The 14,743-nt window shown below is 32.8% G+C and overlaps 1 protein-coding gene and 1 long non-coding RNA gene across 10 annotated transcripts in view; one reads left to right on the plus strand and one right to left on the minus strand.

Moving 5' to 3' along the window:
- The window catches only part of LOC118193656 (silk gland factor 1-like), a 232,912-nt gene that overhangs the window by 12,993 nt on the left and 205,176 nt on the right, over window positions 1–14,743 (plus strand). The gene's annotated exons all lie outside the window — the stretch shown is intronic.
- The window catches only part of LOC118191773 (uncharacterized), a 478,434-nt gene continuing 470,942 nt past the window's right edge, over window positions 7,252–14,743 (minus strand). For all 4 annotated transcript variants that reach the window (XR_015039049.1, XR_015039050.1, XR_015039053.1 and 1 more), the window contains one exon: window positions 7,252–7,762. This is a non-coding gene — a long non-coding RNA (uncharacterized LOC118191773). The remainder of the gene's footprint in view (window positions 7,763–14,743) is intronic.

Below are 14,743 nucleotides of genomic sequence, written 5' to 3' on the forward strand. Positions count from 1 at the left end.
GAATACAGCTTATTGCCCTGCGTAAGGCAGCGGGAATACAACCTATTTTCATTCAAAATAATCATTGCCTATAGTTACGCGTTTCTGCAGATGCGTATAGAGGTTTCGCAGGCTATGGGCGAATGCAGTTTGTGGGATGTGGTTGAGTTTAATGTTCCATTGCGTTGGATGCCGGCAGTGTCCGAACATCTGACGCAGCATGTTTGGGACATTCTTTTGGCATTCTTCTCGATTTAAAACAGAATTTCACGTTCCGTGCGATTCTCTACTTCACCCGTAACATCCTATTTCCGAAATGCGTACACACAAACTGCACGTTTAGACAACAACACGTTTTCGCGAACGATGAGCGACCTGATCGTCAATTAGTAGTAACAACTATACAAGTGCTCTCAAACTTAAATTGCATGCGGGCCGAAGGCACTATCTGAAAACAGCTGAAGGCCCAGCACTTTTTTTTAAACAAAGTGAAAAATTTTATTAACTAAATAAAAATATTTTAAATAAATTTTAAATTTGGCTAGCTAAGCATTTATCAAAACATATATAAATAATAATAATAATTAAAAAAATTAAGTTTATAATTAGTTTGTATTCGAAATCTTTAAGTTTATAATTAGTTTATAATTTATTTATAATTAAGTTTATAATTAGTTTGTATTCGAAGTCATTTTTATTAGTAAGTTATTTAATTTTTTATTAGTACTTGTAAGACATTTTTATTAGTTAAATTTTGCAATTCAAATATATTAACAGCTAAGTATAATTTTTTAGATGGACATTTCTTTCAAATTTCTCGTATGTTTAATCAATCATTAAATAACTTACTTTAATTTAAAATAAAAGTAAATAAATTATGAAAACTTCCTGAAAACGTTTTACAAAAGTTTTTACCAACTGGGACAAAACTCGAGAATGAGTAATAATAACCCCGTCTCTTTCTCTTATTTATTAATTTTTCCTCGACGCATAAATAAGAGTACATACGTTTGTACGTAAATAATTGTAAACTTCATTATTCCTTACTATAACTTGACACTTAATGGCGTTTCGATTCTGATAAAGTTTGTAGTCTTAGAAAGAAATTACCTTCATCGCGAATTTTAGATGCTCATCTGCCAATCGGGCTCCTTTTACTTTTCAACTGTGAAAAAAAAGCTGTTCACATATAAATCTATCTCCAAACAAATTGAGCAAAAAGCTCTGAGCGTTAAGCGTGACTGAGATTATTCATTTTTGTGACAAGTACGAATAAAAGGTAATAAAATCTGCATCTTTAAATCTCTGAAGAAAGATTTAAATTACATTGTAAACTTATTTCCTCCATTTATAGATTTTCTAGTAAGTTAACAACGTGCGTTTCTAATGGAAATGAAAATTATATAAACTTCTTCGCATTTCAAAAAATCTTGAAATCTTTGCAACACTATATTTGCAACAAATGCGTAATCTGACATAAAATTGCTTCAAGGGCCACATGGTACTCGCGGGTCACCAGTTTAAGACCACTGAACTGCATTATACGCTAGTAATTCATTCACCGTATTTATAGCTCAGCGGTTGTATTATTTCTGAAATACAGGTAGACTTTTAATTCAGTAAGCACCAGATAGATAATTATTACATTTCTGGCTATGACAGCGAAACTATGAATTATTTAGCCTTTTTAGGAAAATATCGACTAATTCTTGCTCATTTTGACTAACTCTTTGTGAAATCGACTAATTCTTTGTCTTACTTACTCATCTGTTTCCTGTAAAAAAGAAGGGACAAAATTCATTAACGTTATAAATTTTATTACATTCCGAAAGGTCACAAAGCATGTCTTAAGCACATTAAAATTTATTACCTAAAAATTGAATTCTCAAATAGTCAAAAGAAAAAAAGAATGAGTTTTATATTAATTATATTTTTAGCTTCGTCGCGTACGCAATTAAATAACTATAGACATTTCGACATTTTAACCGGCGCTAATTTCGAAATTTTTCCAAGATAAGGTATAAAGTTAAAATATGCAGAATGTATTAAAATCAATTAAATGATAATCGTTAAGGAAAGAGCATATTTTAGTTAAAATGGAGCATTTTTTAACATTATTCAAAATCGAACAGGTCGAATATTTTTAAATATTACTTTTGTGCAAATTTTTTAGCATTTTGAATATACATATAAAAGAGGCTAAATATATGCTAAAGGTTTAGCATTATTTATAAACATCAATAGTTAGTTTCTACAATACTTAACTATATAGAAATTTTAAACTTTTTGGCAATGTACTAAACGCTTTTTTTTGGGGGGGGAGGGGGACAGAAAAGCATGCAATTTTTTTTTTCAGTTTGTTTAATTTTTCTATTTATGATCATCAACTGATATTAAGAAGAATTAAAGTTAAATTGAAAAAAGACATAGTGTCTTTAATAATAATGTAAATTAAGTTTTAACTCAAGTGAAGAATTACGCACTAACTTTATAAGATATTTCTCCTGCCTTCCTAGCATGCCTTCGTTGTGTAGTGGTCAGAACGCTCGACGCGTGCTCAAGAGGTCCATGGTTCGAGTCCCGGCGAGGGCATTGCTTATTTTTCACATCTCCTGCTTCGAAATAACCTAATAGTCTCTACAACTTGAGTAATACAAACTTTGAATTTTCTTTTTTTAAACTTTTCGTATGCCTGTAAAATTTAAAAATGTGTCATGTGCCATAGAGCGCTACAGCGAAATTACAATTGAAACGCAGAAAATATTTTGAAATAATATGTTAACTTATTAGATATACCATGTAAAAATAATAGTTCAGTTTGCTTCCTCCACAGCTAACATGAGGGCTAACATATAGAGACTTTGCCTAGATTTAAACAATTTAATTAATTCATTAAAACTGAAAGAAGTAATAGTTTTGATTTTCTAAAGCAATTTTCAAGGTCTAACGTAGCTGTTTGTCTTTCCTGCTATTCCGAAGGGGGGAGGAGCAGTTGTTGAGTAGAAAGTTTCAGAATGTAGTTATTCGTCTTTTATTCATTACTTTTTGGATTAATGCACGGGGCATAAAATTGTTATTGCACGTTACTGAATTTTGAAAGTTAACTCGCCATAGAACATAAAAAGCGAAGCGCCAAGAAAGAGTTATCCGGATGGGATAAAAATCGGTACATGAGTTGCACATGTACCGAAAACTAAATATTTTATTTATTAAATACAGCTACATGAGCAAAATAAAATCAATAATGCGTTAGCTCATCTGTAGCACTGATGCAAGGTGTTATCCTGCTGGCCATTGTTTAGAAGAGTTGGCGGATGTCCTCTAGCGAGATTGCTTGCCATAACTGTCCCAGATGACGGTATCCAGAGACGGTCGGAGGTGTTTGCTCATTACAGCTCAAACGTGCTCTATTGGGAAGAGATCCGGCGATCGCGCCGGCCAAAAACTTGTTTGAGAAATACGAAGACTGGCAGTAGAAAGGCGTTCTCTAAGCGGCCGGGTAGTATTCTGTTGAAAGCCCAGGAGCCTGTGAAAGGAAAGGCAACACTGCGGGACAAATAATCTTGTCGATGTACAGCCATGCTGTGAGGGTATCACGGATGGCAACTAAAGGGGTCCGGCTATCAAATGAAATGGCATTTCATATCAGACCTCCTGGTGGTCGGGTAGTGTGACAGTCGACAGTTAGGTGAGCATTCCACCGCTGTCCTGAATGTCTCTAGACATGTCTTCGTTGTTGGGTGAAAAGCTCCTGTCAATAGCTTCTGCTTTTAAGTAATTTAGTTATTAGTTATTGATTAAGAGCCAGTTTGGAGGAGCAAACTTGAAGTGTACGGAAAACATAGGCATGAAATGAAGCTAGTTTTGTTTGTTGTGTCGGATGATATCATTTAAAGTATGGTTGAAGACAAATCGATGAAGTGTGGTGGAAGGTAAACCGTAGTACTGAAGTTGCATGTGTTACGTGTGACCAAATTGTCGAGGAACGGAAGAGAATTGTATGTCTCAAGTTTAAAAGTGAACTGAATAGCAGGATCAGTGGAATTCATTGTTGAAAGAACTTTATTTAAGTTATCTTTATTACCGTCAAACAGGGTAAAAGTATCGTCTTCGTTGGTAATCGGGACTCAGTTCGAAGCGGGACCACATTGCTGAAAACAGTATCACTTCAGTTCGTGGTAACTCACGTCGAATGCGTACGGCTTTGTGCAGCGGTGAGGGGTAGTTGACGCAATGGTCTCCGTGACCTAAGCCCTCGTCCTCTAAATTTCCTCTCAGTGGTCATTGCAGTCACTGGTGTTCCGATTATACGTAGGATCGTTCATAAGGATGCATCAAGAGCTGTGAACGCCGATCGGAAGGTTCATTCTGTCCTCGCGTTCTGTCGCCGGTCTCGGCCGACCACTACCATGGAAGTTATGCTTTAGCATTGGAATGTACTTTGTCTTGTACGCCCTTTGGATAAAAATTGATGCAGACATAACTTTTGCTATGAGCAACCGAGACAGTTCAGAAACATGCATCCTCCTGTAGAATGAAACCTGAAACACAATATCCCGAAGACTGTATGTGTGTTGAGAAAAACGCGGAAGCTCCGAAAAAGCCAGAAAAGAAAGTAAGGTTTTTCTGATGAAGTGCAAATCTACTAGGTGCAGCTGTTGTCGAAAGGCGTCTCTTTAAAGCTAGTCTCATAATATTGGTAGACCAGAGCTGATATATGAATTGCTGGAGCCAAAATTTGATAACACCATCCGGATGCTTCGTTGGAATGCCCTGGAGCTCCAGCTACTTAATCAATGATCACCAAAGTTAATCATTTGCAGTTCTATCGTCAAGCTAAGGGCAGACGCAGTTTAGTCCCATTTGGAAAGCAGCTTCTTGGTGCATCGCTTTTTATATTATAGACTGCATATTTTTGATAATCAGGAAACATCTCGTAGAGGTCCGAAATTTGTTTCACATTATAATTGTATCTCAAAATATACCTACAGCCTATTATTTTAGTTAATCCATAATCAACAGTATTATGGATGGACAAAATATATTTTAAATCAATATTTCTGTCACATTATTTCCCACGCTTAATTTAAGGGCATGCATTAAGGAAAAGTTGCTTTATATTTTAGCCTTTTTTTTTTTTTCTACATATGTGCATGGATATTTATGATGCATACATCTTAATATAATGAGCATCGTAACTCAAACTCCACTTCGGATGCTTGTTAAGCATGATATAATAAAGTCGTTTGATATTGTCCTATCTGATATAATCAAAACTATGATCAGTTAATCAATGTTACATTTTATTTGAACAGTTGGAAAAACAAACTGTTATTTTTTATGTTTTCGTTAGTTTCTTTGTCATTATTGATGGCATGTTTAGTTTAATTTTGAAGAGATGAAGACAGGGCGATGTTTCAGCACTGCTCATCAAATTAATGACCGAGTTCATCAATTTCTTCTAATACTGGGGTTATTTTTATCTTAATTTCAAATTTCGAATAAATTTTAAGAAATGAGAGGATATAGCTTATAAATAAACAAGCTTTCATTCTACTGTCGAAAACATAATAGATGGCGTTAGAAATGTCTCTTCTGAGCGTTCTAATAATGGTAAGAATTTATTAAATTTATTAGTGATGTATATTATATATTAAAATAAGTTGACATAGTGTTTAGAAAATGAAATTAAAAGAACTTATGTTTTCAGGTGGAGTGTAAACGTTTTTAGGGGGATTTTTATATAGAATTATATGAAATATTGGCACCAGTATTAGAGTTGCAATTAGCCAGGCCAGATTAATTTAAAGGCGTTTGGTTATGTCTGACGGCCGACAATCAGAATGGGTAATTTGCTTGTCTACTTGAGCGATGAAAGCTTCGAAAGCGTAATGTAAGACGTAATGAATGCTTTGAACGATGAAAGCTTCGAAAGCGTAATGTTAACGTAACAAACATAATAGAAGAAAAATACAAAGATTCGAAAATAGACGTTTTTAACATTAATAAAAGAAACCTCAACTTAAAGCGGGCTCATCTTTCCAAGATTAAATAAAAAAATTGAATGCTTGATAATTCTTTAAGAAAAGCTTCATAGGCTTGAAAATAAAATCTTAATAAAGGTCACTAAGAATATCGGTGAGACTTCTTTATTTCGTTATTAAGCTTTCTGATTAAAATTTAATCTATTATACATGTATCGTAATCTAACTGATATTTAATAGTTTTTAGCGCACTGAACTTTCATTTCGGGGGGGGGGACTAAATTTATGAAGCATTTCTTTCTTATACTAAAATTCTTCCCTAAGCCAAGGTAGTTGGATAAATATTTTTAAAATTATCATATGCTTTTGAAGTTTTCTTGTATTTAAACAAATATTAAAACATAAGCAATAAATTTGTAACTGATGGAATAAAACTGTAATCGAAATTCGCTGTGCTATTTGAAACATTGGAAAGCTTTGTAAACTGATTTAACCTTTTGCTGTCGTATGTCTACTCTCAGTCACCAAAGCTTTTCGACCGTTACAGTCGTTAGTCTGCTCTCAGTCAGCACAGCAAAGAACCATACTGATCCGAGCAGCATAATAGTCATGTATAAACCTAATATGACCGCGAAGGGTTCATTTTGATCCACTTAAGAACAATAGTCACTTTAAGTGATGACCGACTTCTGTCAATAATTAATATGATAAAAGCTTTTCTTAAATTGCTATGGTTGAAATGTTCTCACTTTTAAGCAGTGATTGCCTTATCAGTTTGATGTCTTATTATATCCAATAAGGAAAATATGATGTTATAAAGTGTCTGTGCCTCTGGATGAAATTTATTGGACAATATATTGCCAAACGGATATAACATTAACTTCAACCTCCGAAATTATAATATCGAGTCAGTAACTATAAAGATAAAAAGAAACTATTTTTTTATTATTATTATTTTAATTAGCTAAGAAAAGATGTATTCAAACATTTTTAGACGTATCGGTAGCTTGGTAATTTAAGCATACGATAGTTAACTACCATATGAAAAATATCTTTGTGGAGAATTAGTTAAAGGTAAAAGTTTTGTCTTACACCACACTTGGTAATAAATAAAAATGGACTACTCTTTCTTTCACTGCTCGGAATCGAGCCCAAAAGGAAGCTACCAGTATTTTGCTGTTCTATCAGCTAAGCTAATACTCAGCTTAAATGAGTTCTTCATTTTCTTTGTCTCGTAATATTGTAACTATATTAGACTGAGAGCGCGCAGAATAGATTTAATAAAAAAGTCTCCGCATATTTTGAAGCTTTTTAAATGTGACTAAACATAATTAGAAGGCCAGGAATCTCTGACGGTATTTATTAAGATGTTTTTATTCGAATCATCAACAAACATAATATGACACAAAGAAAAGAAATGCGGAATTCTGTCGAAAGGTTGATATTTCTCGTTTTCTGATGTCATGTCTGAAAATATAAAATCATTTTTTGGAGAATTTCCTGCCAAATCTGGATTCTTTGGAATATTTTTTAAACATTTTATTTTCTTATCACTTGAATAACAGTAAACCTAAAGATCAAATTGCAACCTAAAAATAAAATTGCAAAAAGTCAAACGTAGATGCAAACGAACTACTATAACAGTTGGTTATGAAATTTGAAGTATATCCATATATTTAAGGATATATAACATTTTTTTCTCTTCTTCTTTCTTTCTCTCCCTCTCTTGTTTATTCTCTTGGAATTTTTACCAAACTTGATCATTCATGTGAGCTCGTGGATTCTGTATTCTTTATTTTCTAGGAAAAAAACAAAAAGAACTGAGAGAGTTTTACTTAGGTCACTGTACAAAAAACTATATATTTTCGAACAAAATTTGTAAAATTCTAAAACTATTCGTTTCGGAATACGATAATTCTCGTCTTGTGTTTTTAAAGTATTTAATTTCCAACGGGTAAGTAATAACGCTTGCAATATTTAAGCACTAATTTAATTTAGAGTTTAAATGAATAATATTTAAAATATTTATGAGTGACAAACTGTTAACTGATTAATATGTTATGAGTAAATAACTGTTAGTTAAACCGTCTCTTAAAATAATCAGCGCTTAAATTTCTGAAGGCATCAAGTATCAAACTTTAAACGCTAACTTTACAACAGTGACTAACCATATATAAAATGCCTTTTCTAACTTATTACTTCAAAGAGATAATCTGATGGCTAAATTTTGTCACTTCTGGTCATAAGCGATACAATTAAATCTATTTTGCCAAAAATATCGCTTAGTTAATAAGTTAAATTTAGCTCTTCATACACAAGTGCTTTCAGTCATCGATGTCTCCCTTCCTGCACAGACACGTTACTTCTGAAGTGGATGATGTGAGAAGAAAATGAAGATGAGGCAAACAAGACAAAATCGAAATTTAAATTGTTTAATAAATTTAAAAATAATGACTTATAAAGTTTTCAATAAATTTTTAATTAGTTACCAGAAGGGAGGATAATAGAAGTAAATAGCTACTACTTGGAAGATTTTTTTGCAATCAATTAAAAAATTGTGGCTTTGATTAACATTTAAACAGAATAGTTTACGTATATATAATAAAGGATAAAATAAATTTGCATGGCAAAATCAAGTTTTATCATAATTTCAGCATTCTAAAAGTTGTGAAGGTTGAGTTCTGACACTTTTATTTTCGTTCTATTCAGTTTCCCTCAAAACAAACTAGGCAGACTTCAGTGGTCTCAAATCAGTAACGTACCATTTGAAGAAGCTAAACTGAAAGTATAAATTTCGGTTAGCATCTGAAGTGTAATCCTTTCTGATAAGCGTCGGATTCATACCTAGAATTGTGGTGTACCAGATAAGTTGTGTATAGAATTCGAAGTTGCGTATAGCAGTTATTGATAAAAATGTCAAACGTTTAAGAACTTCCAGTAGAATTTACAACACTTCAAATACTTTTTATTTATTAACTTTTAATTCGAAATTGCCTCAAGGCACTAAGTTAAAATCTTTTGCTGTAACGTTCAGGCTCAACTTTCATGTCTTTGAAAGTAAAATAAGTTTATCTCCGGAGTTTGAAGGATTATCATCAAATTAGCCCCTCTTCAAGAAAAGTGAATAAAAATCTAAACTAAAACGTATAACCTTAACTCAACCGTAAAACCATAACAGGTTAAAAACTGTGAGTTCAACTGTGAGTGTAGAGAACTATTTTGATCTGTGTATATGGACAGCTGCACAAAATGTTTGAAGATCTTTCTACTAGGGGGCTAAGAATGCTTCAATGAATTAGTTTCATCATTAAGAAGTTAAAATTTCACTTCATATTATCACTTCTCATACCATCAAGAATTGACAACTTCAAAAGGCCGAGGCCATCATTTTTCTATCAGGAAATTAAAAATTTGATTTACTATTTAAGAAATTATTATTTTATGAAGAAAAGAAAAACTGACAAAATAAACAAATACTTATAGTGATGAGATTAATGTGAGAAAGTCTTAACACACCGAAATTAAAAGGAGCAATTGTTTGCATGAAGAACCCAGATTTGAAGAAAGGTACTGTATTTTGGCAAAAACAGTGTAGTAAGTAAAAAGTAAAATAAAATAAATAAAAAATAAATAAGAAAAAGGAAACTTCGCACTTTTTTATGATATATATATATGGGTTTTTACTGTGAATCTTTAGGGAACGTACTGAATCATAAACAGAATTTGAAACGTTTTATCTAAAAACATTAACTTTAACAAATTCTAAGTAGGATTTAATTACTTCACTGAAATTGATTGCAGACTCTGTACATAAAACTGAGAGGGTTTAAATTAAAACTGTCGAATACATACATTTTAAATTCGAATGACGGTATTTCAAGATAGCTACCAATTTTAAGTGAATCTAGCTTTTATATTTCCATCTGAGTATTATGCGAAGGTGAGTGAATGTGGCTGAGATTCTCTGTTTAATCACGCTATTTGCTGTATAATATATATAAACAGTACGTTTAGTATATGTGCTTGTGTGTAATTTAATCAAAGTTTTAATTCCCTTCTATTCTAAAATAATTTGTTCGGTTATTCTCCCCCCCTAAAAATCGCTTAGTTTTTCTTCTAAATTCTTTTCGAGTCATCTTTAATCACTAGTCTAAATATTTGCTTAAAATGAATGACTTACTATTCTACAGATCTATCTTACTCAGAAAAATTCCATTCTAGATATCCAGTAACGTATTTGAGCGAATTTTATCTAACAGATAGGTAGCGACTTTATTCGTCAGTCAGTGGTATAAAGCAACACTCAAGTCCCTCACGTCAGAAATTACTCAGATAACACAAAAAGTGAAATAATATGAAATTAGCTTGTTTCCTATTATGATTATGGAATGATTAAGTGGGTGAAATTATTCATGATTTAAAAGTTCAAGTTCAGTAACTGTCATGTATATCAGACTTTCATTACTGTACTTAAAAGAAAAAACTAGTCAGTAACTGGTTAATATCATTTCTAAATGGTATTTTGTAAACTTTAGTGAATAAATTGCATAAAATATAAGAGCTTTATTCGTATCTACTTCGATTTCATGGGCACCTGTTTGGTGGAAAGAATTATTTTTAATAAGAATTTCGTTGGAAAGATATCTTTTGCCCAGATCGTTTTATATACAATATGATTTAAGGTACAAACATTAACTTTTGACTAATCAACTCTATCGCACGCAATTCGTTCTTCCGTGCGATAGCGGAAAACTGTAGTATTTAAAACGAATCTAATTTAATTTCTAGTTTCTTGAAATAACGCCTCTCGGGATCATTAAGAGATCAATGAGCCTCAATTCATTGGAAATTCAGTTTGGGTTTTAAATATTCAAGCTGAATGGTTCAAAAATTTCGCGAGTGTTAAAACTCAAGCGGATTTGCCAATCCGCTTGAGTATGGCATTAAATTTGGCATTAAGTTTACGCTTGCTATGATTCACAACAAGCAAGCAGAAGCTCAAACCTTAAATCTAAGTACACTTTCAAAGAATCAGTTAATTCGAGCACAGCGTTTTGCAGAGATTTTCAGGACAGAACTGCAAGACGTAAGCTTATTTCTGGATTTTAAAATTTTATAATATTCTGAGTATTACGCTACTGAGATCTTTGCTTTTAATTTTTTTTCATATGCATAGGGTAAGAGCGATGCTAGTATTCTTGCTCGTAGTATTCTTACTTTTGCTAGTATTCTTGCTAGATGCTATTATTCTTGCTCGTAGTATTCTTACTTTTACTAGTATTCTTGCTAGATGCTATTATTCTTGCTCGTAGTATTCTTACTTTTGCTAGTATTCTTGCTCGCTGTTTAAAGTTGCATAAGATAAAGTCTAGTAAATTCTTAAGTACAGCCGAAAAAGTTCAAAATTTAACGTTAGCAGTCTGCTTCGAAAAGATAAGCAACTAGAAAAGATATACCCCAGTTTTATTCAACTACGAATTTTTATCTGAAATTTAAAAAAAAAGTAGTTTAAATATAATTACTCAATTACTGATTTTCTATAAACTAAGAATTTACGATTTAATAGAAATCTATGCAATTAAAGATCTTTCATATCAATGCGATATATTTTAGTTCAAAACATAATGAGACAGAGTCTGCGGCTCGGGTAAAGAAAAGGATATATGTGATACTTTATTTCATTTCTAGACCAAATTATTTTTATTCTTAGCAATTGCTCATGAACTGTTTTGGCAAGAAGTCCTTTTGCTATTAATGAGCATAAGATTTGTAATCTTGAATTAGAATGGATTGAAACGTGAACAGTGTTATCTGTATTTTATGAGAAGCCAAGCTTTACAACTAATATAATATCTATGTTAAGTGCTTTCTGTGTGAGTAAGACAACGCAAAATTTTTACTGTACTATATTTATTTTATGTACCTCCATGCTATATTTATTCTTTACATGAAAGTTGCAAGAGAAAGAATTTAGTTGATCATTAATGAAATAATAAAAACATCATCTAAAAGAATAATAACAATCAAGAATCAAGCAAGCTTAAATTTGTTAACCAGCAACTAGCTTTAAAAAAGAAAGTTTTAAGCTGAACCATAGAGCGAGCGAAGGAAAAAATAATTTATTTCTTTACAAATGCCTGACTTTTGACACGTAAGCCATTAGCTACCTAGCATTCCAATATTTCTGTTATTGCTGTTGTGACTTATCTGACTTGTCTGACAGTAACATCAGAACAAGCCCACAAAATTCACTGTGGCAAGGAGTGCAAGATTGAGCCTGTCTTTGGCAAGAACCTTGAGCATTATACAGGTGGCAGTACGACTTCGCTCAGTTCAGCTCCCAGTTTTGATGGAGAACATCCCGGGGGGACGGGTCGAGAGTTTCCCACTCCTCTTCCCCTACCATCAACCTGTCGAGAGGCCTTTCGGGTCGCCGCAAATTTAGAGTGCCCCTATGCCGCACGGACACTATACATTTACAAACATCTATGCCTTCACCGAGATTCCAGCCCGGGCCCTTCGGTATCGCAGTAGGTTCCTCTAACCACTATACCGTCTGGGTGGCTTGCAGTATTTCAGGATAACAGGATTAAAAGCATAAAGTACAAAGCACATGCTTAAGTTTTCTTTTCCCATTGATTGTCGACAATCACAAAGGAAACACACTGGGGAATTTCTGAATGTAATGTAAAACGGATCAGCACCAGAATAATCATGTCCGGTGAAATGAAGGAATGGCTTCACAGCTGTTGCATGAGAAGAATCTAAAATTCTCTATCCCTTAGCCAGGAGACACTGGGAAATCTTTCTCCTAGCTTTCCCGCACAAATCTGAGTCATGATTTTTGTTAACTTCTATGTTTATCAGCATCTTAGGAGAATGAAAGGTCACTGAATTTTTATTTTGTTAGAGGACAGTCTTCCATTTCTTTCCCAGGAAATCTGCATTCTCATTTACCTCTGCTCCACAATGAGCCAGCCTCCACTGTAATGCTAGTGAGAATTCAGAAGATGTCGGTGCGCGCTGTTTAAAAAACAATAGATTCTATAATTCTTACAGAGGAAATAAATATTTTATAGCTCTTTCTTTTAATGCAGGTTAAATTTACTGCACCAATTATATTATTAAATCATTTATTCAACCTATTTGTAATCGTTAACGCTAACATCTTAGCAGCAGAGATACTGTGCCAAAACCGCAGTATATTATGATACTTTCGAGAGTATAATACGATACCAAAACCGGTCACAAAATTTTGAGATGTAGAGTTTTGTGCTTTCTCGGCTTCGTTTAAACTATTTACACTTTCTGAAGAATCGAACATAGACAAACTAAACACACTTCTTCATTTGCGTGTTTCATCTAATGCGCCAAACCTTACGAGGAATAACTAGAGCAGATTTGATTAAAATGTCCAACTCTTAGGGAACTGAAATTTACAAATTTCGTATATGCATTTACGCCAAAGCCTCAAATTAAAAGTGGTTATTGAATGACTATTTAACTTACTTCGAATAAGTAAGATAAAAATAAAAAGACTTTAACCACTTCGTAGAAAAGTACGTCACACATAAATCGTAATTATGTCTCTAGCCGTAGTTAAATAATGGTAGGACTTTAATAGCCACTTGTGGAATTTCAAATTTCGCTTGGAAAGTGTAAAAATTGGTTTAAAATTCAGCTTCCAGGCGGCTTTAAACCCGGCGGCTGTGTCGTCATCTGTATGACGACCATAACTACTGCATTCCACTTCTTTCGCTTGAAACGATATTATCACTATTGGGAAATACGCGAATCCCTAGAAGCATACTTCTGATAAATGAGAAAGTTTGATACTGTTTTGACATTGAAACTCATACTAATTTGACGCAACTAATTTCAGAATTTTTCAAACACATTTCATTTATTCGAGTATTGGAATCCAGATATTGGTGAAGGGATTAGTGGTTTGCCAATATATATATATACATAAACTTAAAATGTACCTACTTTTAATAAATTAACTTAGACGTAAGTGTCATTAAATTATGAGAATAATAACAATTGATAATGTTGTGTGCTAGGTATATGATCCTTTTTAAATCTTTATGATACAATTTGAGATTTTTTAAATGATCCACTTCTCAGCAAGACTTCAAGAAGGTTATAAAATATTTAATTATTTGTATAAAATGCAATGTATTCAATTTAAGTAACTCTAATAGCGATTCCAAAAATTAGATTTCGAAAACCGGATAAACTTCATTTCTGCTGAAGCAAAATTTCCCTGTGTTATAAAGCAAATAATTTACATTTTCAAGTGTAATATAATAAATGAGTGCAAAGCTTTTTTGGAGTATCGTCATATTTTAGACATGAAGAACAGGACTGCTACCAGAAGCAAATTATTTTCATAATATGCTTCCTAAAATTCAAAATTGATATTTTGAATTTTAGAAATGATTCTCAGATAGCTTAACTTGTTTCATTAGAAATGCTAATAAAAGACTTGATATTTATTGTTTATATTCAAAATTTGTCAACCGTGATATAAGGTTTTCGTTTAGTTTGGTTCGGTATTGATTCGGCAACGACGGTATTTAAGTTCTGCCGTCATTACTGATTTACTCAGTTACTTCGGCAACGTAAAAGGGAGAAACAAAAGTAGGCGCTTCCTTCAGAATTTAGGCAATTCCTGCGTTTATTTTACATGGCTCAGATTATTTCTTATGTGGCCCCAATTTGCAAGCAGCACAGCCCATGAGTCTCTTAGTATGTTAATTTATTAAGTTTATTCAGTT

Source organism: Stegodyphus dumicola, chromosome X2, assembly GCF_044657685.1.
Source record: "Stegodyphus dumicola isolate Sdum_Otavi_A_Nest chromosome X2, ASM4465768v1".
Classification (NCBI taxonomy): domain Eukaryota; kingdom Metazoa; phylum Arthropoda; class Arachnida; order Araneae; family Eresidae; genus Stegodyphus; species Stegodyphus dumicola.